The sequence below is a fragment of the Stomoxys calcitrans genome, chromosome 1 (assembly GCF_963082655.1).
Source record: "Stomoxys calcitrans chromosome 1, idStoCalc2.1, whole genome shotgun sequence".
NCBI lineage: Eukaryota > Metazoa > Arthropoda > Insecta > Diptera > Muscidae > Stomoxys > Stomoxys calcitrans.
Genome location: NC_081552.1, coordinates 256,125,719 through 256,140,718, shown reverse-complemented (window position 1 = coordinate 256,140,718; position 15,000 = coordinate 256,125,719).

Here is a 15,000-nt window from a genome sequence, read left to right as displayed (position 1 = left end):
ATATCTAAATTTGAACCGATTTAGATGAAATTTTGCACGCATATTGGGACGTCACAAAAAGCACTTCGTGCCAAGTTTTGTAACGATCGGCCCAAAATTGTGCCTTCTACAGCCTTAAAAGCCTATATCGAATGAAAGATATACATAGGAGCTATATATAAATCTGATCCGATTATGATTTCATTTTGCACACATATTTGGACGTCACAAATAGCACTTCGTGCCAAATTTTGTAAATATCGGAGCAAAATTGTGCCTTCTACAGCTTTTATAGGTCAAATCGGATGAAAGTTATATTTGGGAGCTATATCTAAATCTGAACCGATTGAGCTGAAATTTTGCACGCATATTGGGACGTCACACGAAACATTCCATGGCAAATTTGGTAGAGATCGCTCCAAAATTGTGGCATCTAGAGCCTTAAAAGGCCATATCGGATGAAAGATATACATAGGAGCTATATATAAATCTGATCCGATTATGATTACATTTTGCACACATATTGGGATATTACAAAAAGCTCTTCGTGCCAAATTTTGTAAACATGGGGCCAAAATTGAGCCTTCTACAGCCTTTATAGGTCAAATCGGACGAAAGTTACATATGGGAGCTATATCTAAATTTGAACCGATTTAGATGAAATTTTGCAGGCATATTGGGACGTCACACAAAACATTCCATGCCAAATTTGGTAGAGATCGCACCAAAATTGTGGCTTCAACAGCTTGAAAAGTGCATATCGGATGAAAGATATATATGGGAGCTATATCTAAATCTGGACCGATTTTTTTCAAAATCAATAGCGTTTGTCCTTGGACCAAAACATACACTTATGTAATATTTTGTGAAAATCGGACAACAAATGCGACCTGAACCTTGATTACAAGAATACATGGACAGACAGACAGACGGACATAGCTAAATCGAATCAGGAAGTGATTCTAAGCCGATCCGTATACTTATCGATGGGTCTACCTCTTCTTCTTCTTACCATTGCAAACAAATGCACAAATCTATAATACCCTGTACCATAGTGGTGGTGCAGGTTATAAAAAGACATGCACCCAAAAATTTCGATACAGTTCGAAAGTAAACAAAATTTTTTTTCAAAACCCCATTTTATCTTGTAGTGAAGTAAGTAAGACCAACTGGCAACCTTGTTTAGCTTCCATATAAACGAATTTCACCAGTATTTTTAATGTATTTTTTTTTGTATTATTAATTTATTTTTAAATAGTTTTTAATAATGACCACCTTTCTGGCTTTCACCATCTTTGCCAATTTTTGTACAAATTTCTTAATAAACGGATATTGCTCTCATATAACTCGATCTACCGATTTGACTTCTTGAGAATCAAAAGAGTACTCCTTCTGTTAGTCCTGAATTTACACAGGTAGACATGTTTATTTTACAACTACTCTGCGTATCGCTAGTTTTAAGTCAACTGGTTTATTTACACCACAGCTATGCGATCCATTCTATGGTTGGAATAAAGTCTTGTACTGTACATTGGTGCGTATGAATGTTACAAATATGAATCATACGCACTAGAGTGCAACTAAAATCTACTCCGAAGCAATGAAAGTTTCTCAAGTTCAGGCATCTAACTTTTTTCACCCAAGAGTATAAAAGCAACAAAGAAACACAACCGTCTATACACTTTCTTAAGTGTGTAATGAGAAAAGTTCACAAATTAACACGTGTTGCGTTCCAAGCGAAAAATCAGGCCATCCCAACTTGGCCATTCCATATGGCTTTGGCTCAGCCAAAAACACCAATTGGCATTTTAGTTTACCTCCTTTTTAATGAGAAATTGAGTAAGATTTACCCAACGGATAACTTAATTTAATTAAGTTGTAGGAGTATTAAGAAAATGAAAGAAACAAATAAAAAAAGCCATTGAATTCACAGGCTTGTAGGAGAGCGAAGAACAAAAGAAATTGTTTGACTCAACAAAGCTGTGCAAGAAGGCTTAGATTTAAGGTAGTGTTTGCCCGTAGGATAGGGGGCATATTCATTTAGTCATTCCGTTTGCAATACATCAAAATATTAAATTTCCGACCCTACAAAGTATATATATTTCGGATCCTCGTAAAATTCTAAGACGATTTAACGATGTACGTGTGTCTCTCCTTCTGTCCGCCCGTCTGTTATAATCACTGTAGAGCCTTCAAAAATTGAGGTATTGAGCTGAAACTTGGCACAGATACGTCTTTTTGATGCACGCTGGTTAAGTTCTTGAACGAGCCAAATCGGACAATATTTGGATATAGCTGCTATATAGACCGATTTTCCGATAAAGGGTCTAATGCCCATAAAAACTTTATTTTTCATCCGATTTTGCTGAAATTTGAAACAGTGAGTAGTTCAAGGCTTCCCGAACAACTGACCCAAATATGATTCAGATCGGACTATATTTAGAGATAGCTACCATATAGACCGATCTCCCGATAAAGGGTCTGAAGACCATAAAAGCTTTATTTATTACCCGATTTCGCTGAAATTTGAACGGTGGGTTATTATAAACCTCCCGACATCTGACCTGAATATGGTTCACATCGGACTATATCTAGATATAGCTGCCATATAGCCCGATCTCCCAATTAAGCGTCTGAAGTCCATAAAAGCTTATCTATTACCCGATTTCAGGTTCGCACCCGTTTGAACATGGCGAGGAAAATACGATCTGACACTGCACGGAAGCTGGACATTGCAAAGCTGCAAACACAACAAATGGCAGCGGCATACCTTCACTCGACTGACCCTACAGCTTGATGAAAGCACTCCTTGTTCCGATGATATAATGGCGCAGAGGCAAACTATTGCCCACTCCATGGAAAAAGCTGCGAAATCCTTTCATGGGTAACGGAAGCCTCCTCCAAGAAACCCATGGTACGACCAAGAGTGTCGAGATGCTACTGAAGCCAAGAATGCGGCATATAAAGCAACTCTGCAATCAGTAGCAACAAGCCAGATGAAGCAGAGCTATCGGGAGAAAAGAAGAGAGGAGAAACGTCTATTACGCAGAAAGAAAAAGGAAATGGAAAGACATGAGTGTGAGCAAATTGAGATGTACTGGAGTCAGAATGAAGTCCGGAAATTCTACCACAAAATTAAACATCAAACCGATGGCTTTGGTGCAGGCACATCCTCTTGCAGAGACAAAGAAGGAAATCTGGTAACTGACACAGATAACATGCTGAGGATATGGAAAGAACATTTTACCCAACTGCTAGTGTCCGATGTTGGCGGTGAAAAGGATACCGCAAAACCAATCCCTGATTGGCGAATAGAATGTTTACCTCCTAGTCAGAATGAGGTCCAAGTAGCAGTGACCCGACTAAAGAACAACAAGGCAGCAGGAGTCGATGGGTTACCCGCTGAACTATTCAAGACCGGAGGCGACACGCTGATAAGGCGTATGCATCAGCTTATCTGCATAATCTGGCTTGAAGAACACATACCCGATGATTGGAACCTCAGCATACTATGCCTCGTACACAAGAAAGGAGACAAGACGGAATGTACCAACCACAGAGGAATAACAACTCCTCCCCATCGCATACAAGATTCTCTCGAGCGTACTGTGTGAAAGATTAAAACCTAAAGTCAATGGGATAATTGGGCCCTATCAATGTGGCTTTAGACCTGGTAAATCCACCCTAGACCAGATATTCACACTGCGCCATATTCTGGAAAAGATCCGAGAAGGACAAATCAACACCTAACAACTCTTTGTTGACTACAAAGCCGCCTGGGATACTCGTTTATGTTCAAAGGTATTTCAAGCCATGTCTGAGTTTGGTATCCCAGCAGGATGACACTTGCTGATACGCGTTCCTCAGTAAGAATAGGAAAGAATTTCTCCGAAGCATAAAATACCAAACGAGGTTTCAGATAAGGAACGAGCCCTTCGTGTGATCCGTTTAATATCCTGCTGGAGAAGATTATACGAGTTGCAGATGTGAATAGATATGGCACACTAATCACCAAAGAACGCATGCTACTCTCCTATGCCGAAGACATCGATATCATAGATCGGTCACCGGAAGTAGTAACTGCAGCCTTTGAAAGAATCGAAAGAGAGTGGGTGAAAATGGGTCTGGCAGTTAATGGAGATAAGACGAAATGGATGGTTTCAAATCCCAAAAAGCCTTGTACAACCGATCAGTTAAACAACATGGAGAAAGTTGGGAACCACAACTTTGAGGTGGTCAGTAACTTTATCTACCTCGGCACAGCCGTAACCGAAACGAATGACACCAGTTTTGAGATAGAGCGAAGAATAATACTGGCAAACAGATGCTACTTTGGACTAAGCAGGCAGTTTAGAAACAAGGCCACCTATCGACAGACAAAGATTACACTTTACAAGACACTGATACTACCCGTGCTGTTATATGGTTCTGAAGCATGGGTGCTTGTCAAAGCAGATGAGGCAGTGCTTGGAGTATTTGAGAGAAAGATTCTTTAATGGAAACAAGTAAAAGCGTGCTAAGTTCGGCCGGGCCGAATCTTATATACCTTCCACCATGGATCGCATTTGTCGAGTTCTTTTCCCGGCATCTCTTCTTAGGCAAAAAAAAAAGGATATAAGAAAAGATTTGCTCTGCTATTAGAGCGATATTAAGATATGGTCAGGTTTGGAACACAATTAAATTATATTTATGTTGGAGACCTGTGTAAAATGTCAGCCAATTCGAATAAGAATTGCGCTCTTCGTGGGCTTAAGAAGTAGAATAGAGAGATCGATTTATATGGGAGCTGTATCGGGCTATGGACCCATTCAGACCATAATAAACACGTATGTTAATGGTCATGAGAGAATCCGTCGTACATTTCAGGCAAATCGGATAATAATTGCGACCTCTAGAGGCTCAAGAAATCAAGACCCAAGATCGGTTTATAAGGCAGCTAAGTCAGGTTATGAACCGACTTGTACTTTATTTGACATAGTTGTTGAAAGTAACAATAAAAAATGTCTTGCGAAATTTCAGCCAAATCGGATAGGAATTGCGCCCTTTAGAAGCTCAAGAAGTCAAGTCTCCAGATCTGTTTATATGACAGCTATATCTGGTTATGGACCGATTTGAACCATACTTCGCACAGTTGTTTGATATCATAACGAAACACGTCGTGCAAAATTTCATTCCAATCGGATAAGAATTGCGCACTCTAGATGCACAAAAAGTCAAGACCCCAGATCGGTTTATATGGCAGCTATATCAGGTTATGGACCGATTTGAACCATGCTTGGCACAATTGTTGGATATAATAACGAAACACGTCGTGCAAAATTTCATTCCAATCGGATAAGAATTGCGCACTCTAGAGGCTCAAAAGTCAAGACCCAAGATCGGTTTATATGGCAACTATATCAGGTTATAAACCGATTTCAACCATACTTGGCACAGGTGTTGGATATTATAACAAAACACGCTGTGCCAAAATTCATTGCAATCAGATAAGAATTGCGCCCTCTAGAGGCTCGAAAAGTCAAGACCCAAGATCGGTTTATATGACAGCTATATCAGGTTATGAACCGATGTGAACCATACTTGGCACAGTTGTTGGATATCATAACAAAACACGTCGTGCAAAATTTCATTCCAATCAGATAAGAATTGCGCCCTCTAGAGGCTCGAAAAGTCAAGACCCAAGATCGGTTTATATGACAGCTATATCAGGTTATGAACCGATGTGAACCATACTTGGCACAGTTGTTGGATATCATAACAAAACACGTCGTGTCGGACCAGAATTGCGCCCTCTAGAGGCTCGAAAAGTCAAGACCCAAGATCGGTTTATATGACAGCTATATCAAAACATGGACCGATGAGGCCAATTTACAATCCCAACCGACCTACACTAATAAGAAGTATTTGTACAACATATCAAGCGGCTGGCTGTACTCCTTCGGAAGTTAGCGTGCTTTCAACAGACAGACGGACGGACGGACGAACGGACGGACAGACGGACGGACATGGCTAGATCGACATAAAATTTTACGACGATCAAGAATATATATACTTTATAGGGTCTCAGACGAATATTTCGAGTAGTTACAATCAGAATGACGAAATTAGTATACCCCCCATCTTATGGTGGAGGGTATAAAAATAGGCGACGTATGAACCACGAGCATAGTTACACGCATCAAAATACAACGGCTGCGTTCGCTAGGTCATGTTGTCAGAATGACTGAAGAAGCTCCAGCAAAGAAGTCTTTTAAAGCCAAACACGGTGGTACACGCAAACCGGGAAGACCAAAAGCCCGATGGAAAAATCAAGTGGTGGGAGACATCTCGAAACTTGGTGTCAGAGATTTTAGAATTGGCTAGTGGAACCAATATTCTGTCATAGCCAATTAAGGTAAAGTAAAGATCATAAGAGGCGATCGTTCTGATTCGGATGACTTTTGTTTTCTCACTAATACAAGCATTCCAATTAGGGAGTAATTAGTAAGGGACCTCCAGACGGCGGGCAGAGTCCCCACAAATGTCGCTGATGTTAACACAGCGATTTAAAGTTAGGATTTCGGCTTTATACACTAACAAGCTATCCTCTTCAAAATTCGGATATACACTTCAGTGAGCTTAACTTTATAACAATATCCCATATAACTTCAGTTGCTTTGTGTAGGGAGGTGCATGAGAATTTTCTTATTAGTATTCCCATTGAGGCATAAACTTAGTTGTTCATGCTAGGCCAAAAAACATATTGGGTTGCCCAAAAAGTAATTGCGGATTTTTCATATAGTCGGCGTTGACAAATTTTTTCACAGCTTGTGACTCTGTAATTGCATTCTTTCTTCTGTCATTTATCAGCTGTTACTTTTAGCTTGCTTTAGAAAAAAACGTGTAAAAAAAGTATATTTGATTAAAGTTTATTCTAAGTTTTATTAAAAATGCATTTACTTTCTTTTAAAAAATCCGCAATTACTTTTTGGGCAACCCAATACATACTGCCATGCAAATCCTTATCATATCACAGTGGGTACCGCAAACACATTTATAAACTTGGTATATCCCAGGAGGCAATGTGTGACTTGTTATTTAAATCGGTAGATGACATTGATGCCATTTGAACTTTGGGTCATTATTCTTCTCTTCTCTTCTCTGTTTTTTTTTTTTTTTTTTTTTCTCTTTGATATGGGACAATAATTTCCAATGCGAAATTTACACCCTATTTTAACGTACAAATTTCTTATACTGCCACCAATGAAAATCAACAAAATGTTTTGGTTGAATGTATAGCCTTTGTCGGGAATTTATTTACCTTTGTTAGTTGTAAATATATTTCAATTCCTTTGAGATGATTACAATGGCACGTGCATTGCATACCCAAGAGAGCTGTAGAACTGTGCATCCGTGCCTGACACTCTAAATTGGAAATAACCACAAGAGTGTCATGACTAATGATTCTCTTTGCCACTGCCACTGCCACTAGAACTGCTACAGCGCTGTCAAGGACTTCACTACTCTTCATTTGCATAAGTAATTTACCAAAGGAAGTGTCTTCGGAAAATTTCCTTTACCACATTTGTGACGCCTCCTTGGCCTGGTATGCCTTAATTGAGGAAGGGATCGAATAATTTTTCATTTGTTTATTGACATAAATAACAAGAAAAGGTAGACAAAACAGGAGCCGAGAATTTTTTTTTGTGTATTCTTCAGTGTAGGTGGAAATATTAATACTCAAACCAAAAAAGATCCACTTGGAAAATCCTTAATGATGGAAATGGAGTCGGCAGAAAATGTGAATGCATTACATTCAGTCTAATATAAGATGCCCTTGATGATAATGGATTTGTATACCCTACACCACTACTGTGGTACAGGGCCCAAAGGAAGAGAGATAGACCCATTGGGAAGTATACCGATCGACTCAGAATCACTTTCTGATTCGATTTAGCTATGTCCGTCTGTCTGTCCGTCTGCCAGTCTGTCTGTACGTCTGTCTGTCTGTCTGTCCGTCTGTCCATGTTAATTTGTGTACAAACTACAGGTCGCCATTTTCATCCGATTGTCTTCAAATTTGGTATGGGAGTGTCTTTCGACCTAGAGACGAAGCCTATTGAAATTGGAAAAAATCGGTTCAGATTTGGATATAGCTCCCATATATATGTTCGTCCGATTTGCAGTAATAATGCAATAAAATGGTCATTTGTTACCCGATTATCTCGAAATTTGACAAGACCAATTTTCTTATGACTCCCGATATTGCAGATGAATTTCATAAAAATCGGTTCAGATTTGGATATAGCTCCCATATATATGTTCGTCCGATTTGCAGTAATAATGCAATAAAATGGTCATTTTTTACCCGATTCTCTCGAAATTTTGCAGGAAAGATTTTCTTATGACTCCCGATATTGCAGGTGAATTTCATAAAAATCGGTTAAGATTAGGATATTGCTCCCATATATATGTTCGTCCGATTTGCAGTAATAATGCAATAAAATGGTCATTTGTTACCCGATTATCTCGAAATTTGGCAGGAACGATTTTTCTATGACTCCCGATATTGCAGGTGAATTTCATAAAAATCGGTTCAGATTTGAATATTGCTCCCATATATATGTTCGTCCGATTTGCAGTAATAATGCAATAAAATGGTCATTTGTTACCCGATTCCCTCGAAATTTTGCAGGAAGGATTTTCTTATGACTCCCGATATTACAGGTGAATTTCATAAAAATCGGTTCAGATTTGGATAAAGCTCCCATATATATGTTCGTTCGATTTGCAGTAATAATGCAATAAAATGGTCATTTGTTACTCGATTCTCTCGAAATTTTGCAGGAAGAATTTTCTTAGGACTTCCGATATTACAGGTGAATTTCATAAAAATCGGTTCAGATTTGGATATAGCTCCCATACGTATGTTCGTCAGATTTTGGGTAATTTGCCATAATGTTGCCATTTGTCAACCGTAGTTTTTACAGTTTGAACATACTTGCTCGCCGAGGTCCATCAAAATTGGTCCAGAATTGGATATAGGCCCCACATTGTATTTATAGGGTAGATGTAGGGTATTATACAGTCTGCATCGCCCGATTTTTGCCCTTCCTTACTGGTTCTTTGTGCATTTTGGAGTTGACGATCAAGATATTCAGGGCTATGGGTCGATTTAAGATCCACTTTCTATCAACTTTCTGTTCAGAACGGCTTCATGCGTTTTCTTTGTATACCCACCACCACAGGATGGGGGTATACCAATTTCGTCATTCTGTTTGTAACATCTCGAAATATGCGTCTGAGACCCCATAAAGTATATAAATTCTTGATCGTCATGTCATTTTAAGTGGATCTAGTCCGTGGTCCGTCCATCTGTCCGTCCGTCCGTCTGTCCGTCCGTCCGTCTGTCCGTCCGTCCGTCCGTCCGTCCGTCTGTCTGTCGAAAGCACGCTAACTTTCGAAGGAGTAAAGCTAGCCGCTTGAAATTTTGCACAAATACTTTTTATTAGCGTAGGTCGATTGGGATTGTAAATAGGCCAAATCGGTTCATGTTTTGATATAGCTGCCATATAAACCGATCTTGGGTCTTGACTTCTTGAGCCTCTAGATGGCGCAATTCTCATCGGACTTGACTGAAATTTTGCACGTGGTGTTTTCCTATGACTTCCAATAACTGTGCTGAGTATGGTGCAAATCGATACATAAGCTGATATAGCTGCCATATAAATCGTTCTTGGATCTTGACTTCTTCCACCTCTAGATGGCGCAATTCTCATCCGATTTGGCAGAAATTGTGTACAACGGCTTCTCTCATGACCTTCTACGTTGTTGGAAGTCATACGTGTCTACTATGGCCTGAATCGATATTTAGCTTGATACAGCTCCCATACAAACGGGTCTTCCGATTTTGCTTCTTTAACCCCTTTAAGGCGTAATTCTTATCCGAATAAACTGAAATATTTCACAATGACTTCTACAATGTTCAGCATTCATTTATGGTCCGAATCGGACTATGACTTGATATAGCTCCCATAACATAACAGTTATTATTCAATATTCTTTGTTTGCCTAAAAAGAACTCGACAAATGCCATCCATGGTGGAGGGTATATAAGATTCGGCCCTGCCGAACATAGCACGCTCTTACAACAAAATTGTTATTAGTTAATTTAGACCAGCCTGGATTCGGCTTGGAATGAACAAAAATCACATCTTGGAATGATTTCTATCGATTTTGCCTTAATTTATAATTGACATCTCTCCCAATCCATCGGTGTATATTTCTGGCACTTGCTAAAATCCACATTCGCATGTTTTGTTTTAAAAATTTTTAAAAATTTATTAAGTGACATTGTTGATGTTTCTCTCCCAAAGGTAATGGAGAAAAAATTCGCAATTTTTTTTTTTTTTTTGATAATGTCGTATTTCTCATTCATCATTCTACTTGCAGTATGGTCCCAAATCCTCTTTCTCTTGAGCTTTTCCCTTTCCCACAAAAGGGAAATGTTGCAAATGTACTACAGAACAAAAATTTGAAAATTAAAAAATCCACTCATGCATGAGCATTTTTAAGTCATGACATATTGACATTCTAATACCTGATGACTATGATTATTTTTCACCCGAACAAAAAAATTGATGTGTTTGCGAACACTCAAAGAAAATGTGGAAAAAAAAATTTTTGAAAAAACTAACTTAAATTTGGGCTGATAACATGTCACCGCCAATACAATGTCCATGTGCCATGATTTTTCTATACCCACCACCATAGGATTGAGCTGAGACCCTATATATTCTTGATCCTCTTGACATTCTGAGTCGATCTAGCCCTGTCTGTCCATACATCTGTCGAAATCAAAAATGCTATCGAGCGAATGAAGAAATCCGCTTGAAATTTTGCACAGATACTTCTTATTGATGTTGGTCATTAGGGACTGCAAATGGACCATATCGGTTCAGTATTGGATATAGCCCCTATATAAACTGTTTCCTAGGCCTATAGGCCTCAATTTTCCTTAGGTTTGGCAGAAAATTGGCATAAGCTCGTTTTTCATGCCTTCCAACATCCATGCAAAGTATGATCTGAATCGGTTTATAAACCGATGTATCTCCCATATAAACCGATCCCCTGTTTTTGGCTTCTTGAGCACTTCGAAGCCTCAATTAGAATCAGATCTGGCTGAAATTTGGCACACAGGCTTCTGTTCTGACTTTCAACATCCATGCCGAGTATGATCTGAATCAGTCTATAAACTGATAAGGCCGATCCCAGGATTTGTTTCTTGAGCCCCTATAGGTCTCATTTTTCCTACGATTTAGTTGAAATTTGGAACCAAGTCTTTTACTATGACTTTCAACATTTGTTTTTAGTATGTTCCGAGTTTGACTTCTTGAGATCTAGATGCCTCAATTTGCATCTGGTTTGGCTGAAATTTGGTATTTAAAGTAAACTTATGGCCTCCAAATCTCACCTCAAATTCCAACCACATAGGTTCATAAATAAATATACCCGGATGTTAGTTTTTGAGCTTGTGGAACCAGTTTGTATCCTAATTGGCTAAAATTTGGTACGTGAACATCCCATGTGTAGCCCAAATACTCGCAACATATTCAACAAGTAAGAGCGTGCCAAGTTCTGCCTGACCGAATCTTATATACCCTCCACCATGGATCGCATTTGTCGAGTTCTATGCGCTGTATCTCTTTTTAGGGAAACAAAGAATATGAATAATAACTGCTTTGCTATTGGAGCTATATCAAGTTATAGTCCGAATCGGACTATAAATGAATGCTAAAAATTGTAAAAGTCTGTGTAATAAACCGGTTTGAACCATATACGACACGGATGTCGAAAAGCCTAAAATAAGTCACTGTGTCAAGTTTCAGTAAAATTTTATTATAAATGGGGCCAAGACTTTAAATCGTGATATCGATTTGCAGCTACACGCAAATCTTGATCGATCTAGACCAAATTGCAGAAATATGTGGAAGACCTTAAATTAACTCTCTGTCCCAAATTTCGGCAACATCGAACATTAAATGTGCATTTTAGGGCACCAAAATATTAAATCGAGAGATCGGCCTATATGACAGCTATATCCAAATCTGGACCGATCTGGGTCAAATTGACAAAGGATGTGGGAGGGCCTAACACAACTATGTGGGAGGGCCTAACACAACTCACTGTTCCAAATTTCAGCAAAATGGGATAATAATTGTGGCTTTTATGGTCCTAAGATCCTAAATCGGAGGATCGGTCTATATGGCAGCTATATCCAGATCTGGACCGATCTGGGCCAAATTGAAGTAGAATCTCGAAGGGCCTAATACAACTCAATGTCTCAAATTCCAGCAAAATCGGATAATAAATGTGGCTGTTATGGGCTTAAGGCCCTAAATCGGAGGATCGATCTATATGGCAGCTATATCCAAATCTGAACCGATCTAGGTCAAATTAAAGAAGAATGTCGAAGGGCCTAACAAAACTCACTGTCCCAAATTTCATTAAAATCGCATAGTATATGTGGCTTTTATGGGCCTAAGGCCCTAAATCGGCTGATCGGTCTATATGGGGGCTTTATCAAGATATAGTCCGATATAGCCCATCGTCGAACTTAACCTGCTTATAGACAAATAAAGAATCTGTGCAAAGTTTCAGTTTAATATCTCTAATTTTATATACTCCACCATAGTATGGTGGTATACTAATTTCATCATTCTGTTTGTAGCACCTCGAAATATGCGTCTGAGACCCCATAAAGTATATATATTCTTGATCGTCATTTTAAGTCGATCTACCCATGTCCGTCCGTCCGACCATCTGTCTGTCGAAAGCACGCTAACTTTCGAAGGAGTAAAGCTAGCCGCTTGAAATTTTGCACAAATACTTCTTATTAGTGTAGGTCGGTTGGTATTGTAAATGGGCCATATTGGTCCATGTTTTGATATTGCTGCCATATAAACCGATCTTCTTGAGCCTCTAGAATGCGCAATTCTTATCCGATTGGAATGAGATTGTGCACGACGTGTTTTTTTTATGATAGCCAACAAATCTACCTTGTTGGGTGCAAATCGGTCCACAACCTTATATAGCCGTCATATAAACCGATCTTGGGTCTTGACTTCTTGAGCCTCTAGAGAGCGCAATTCTTATCCGATTGGAATGAAATTTTTCACATAGTGTTTTGCAATGACTTCCAACAACTGTGCTAAATTAGGTTCTTATAGGTTAATAACCTGACATAGCTGTCATATAAACCGATCTGGGGACTTGACTTCTTGAGCTTCTAGAGGGCGCAATTCTTATCCGATTTGAATGAAATTTTCAACGAAGTATTTTGTTATGATATCCAACAACTGTGCCAAGTATGGTTCAAATCGGTTCATAACCTGATATAGCTGTTATATAAACCGATCTGGGGACTTGATTTCTTGATCTTCTAGAGGGCGCAATTCTTATCCGATTTGGCTGAAATTTTGCACGACATGGTTCGTCATGATTTCCAATAAATGTGCCAAGTATGGTTCATATCGGTTCATAACCTGATATAGCTGCCTTATAAACCAATCTGGGATCTTGACTTCTTGAGCCACTAGAGGACGCAATTCTTTCCGATTTGGCTTAAATTTTGCATGAGGTGTTTTGTTATGATTTTCCTTTAGAGGGTGCAATTATTATCTGATTTGTACGACGGATCATCTCATGACCATCAACATACGTGTTTATTATGGTCTGAATCGGTCTATAGCCTGATACAGCTCCCATATAAATCGATTTCTCTATTTTACTTCTTGAGCCCCCAAAGGGAGCAATTCTTATGCGAAATGGCTGACATTTTTACGCAGATCTCCAGCATATAATTTAATTGTGGTCCAAACCGGACCATATCTTGATATCGCTCTAATGCCAGAGGAAATCTTTTCTTTTATCCTTTTTTTTTTTTTTGCCTCAAATCTCGACAAATGCGATCCATGGTGGAGGGTATATAAGATTCGGCCCGGTCGAACTTAGCACGCTTTTTCTTGTTAAAGATTGTAGCGTGATTTTAACAGACAGACGGACGGACATGTCTAGATCGTCTTAGATTTTTACGCTGATCAAGAATATAAATACTTTATGGGTTCGGAAATGGATATTTCGATGTGTTGCAAATGGAATGGCAAAATTAATATACCCCCATCCTCCGGTGGTGGGTATACAAATTTTTCCTGTCTTAGTTTTTAAGAGTGTAGATTACAGTATATCATTGGTAGCTTCGATGCTAGTCGATTGGTAGGTATATGAAAAACTACCATAACATGTACTGGAATAGGATACAACACAAATTAAAAACACAGATACAAGAGTGAGATACAAGAGCATATTTCGATACCTGTGATAAACTGGATACCATAGTTTGTGAGCAATACCATCAACAAGTCAAAAGCTTTCAAATCAAATATTTGTTCTTTTATCCTTAGAAGGCCCCCTAAGTTTTAATATTTTTTAATTATTTCAAAAAAATAAAACAACAACAACACAAATATTAAGGACACGCAAGAGAATGAACTTGCAGTTATTGGAAATTTTAATGAAAATGTGAGCTGATTAAAGTCGAAACTAGTTAAACTAGTTTTGTTAGATTAAAAAGATGAGATCGGTTCGTATAAGAGTTTTTTTTTTTTGGAAAAGTTTGACATCTATCACTTTAAATACCACATAATATGAAATCCTTTGTACTGAAAAATTAATCAACTTTCTAAATACTCATTTGTATTCCCTTCACAACTCCCAGTGCTAGACAATTTTTGCCCCAAGAGTTCCACATAAATGCGTAGTTCATATATCCTTCATATCAACATGGAGAACATATGCCCTAATCATCACCATTTTTGGGAATTGCTATATCTTTGAAGTCAACCAAGGGGAACAGATAACAGAATGTGTCTTCTAATGCTTTCAAGCTATTTAAAAATACATATTTTATACTTTCCCTTTTCAGCGATAATGGAGCGTGAACAATATGTGATTTGTGTCATTGTAGGCACGATTTTTGCTACG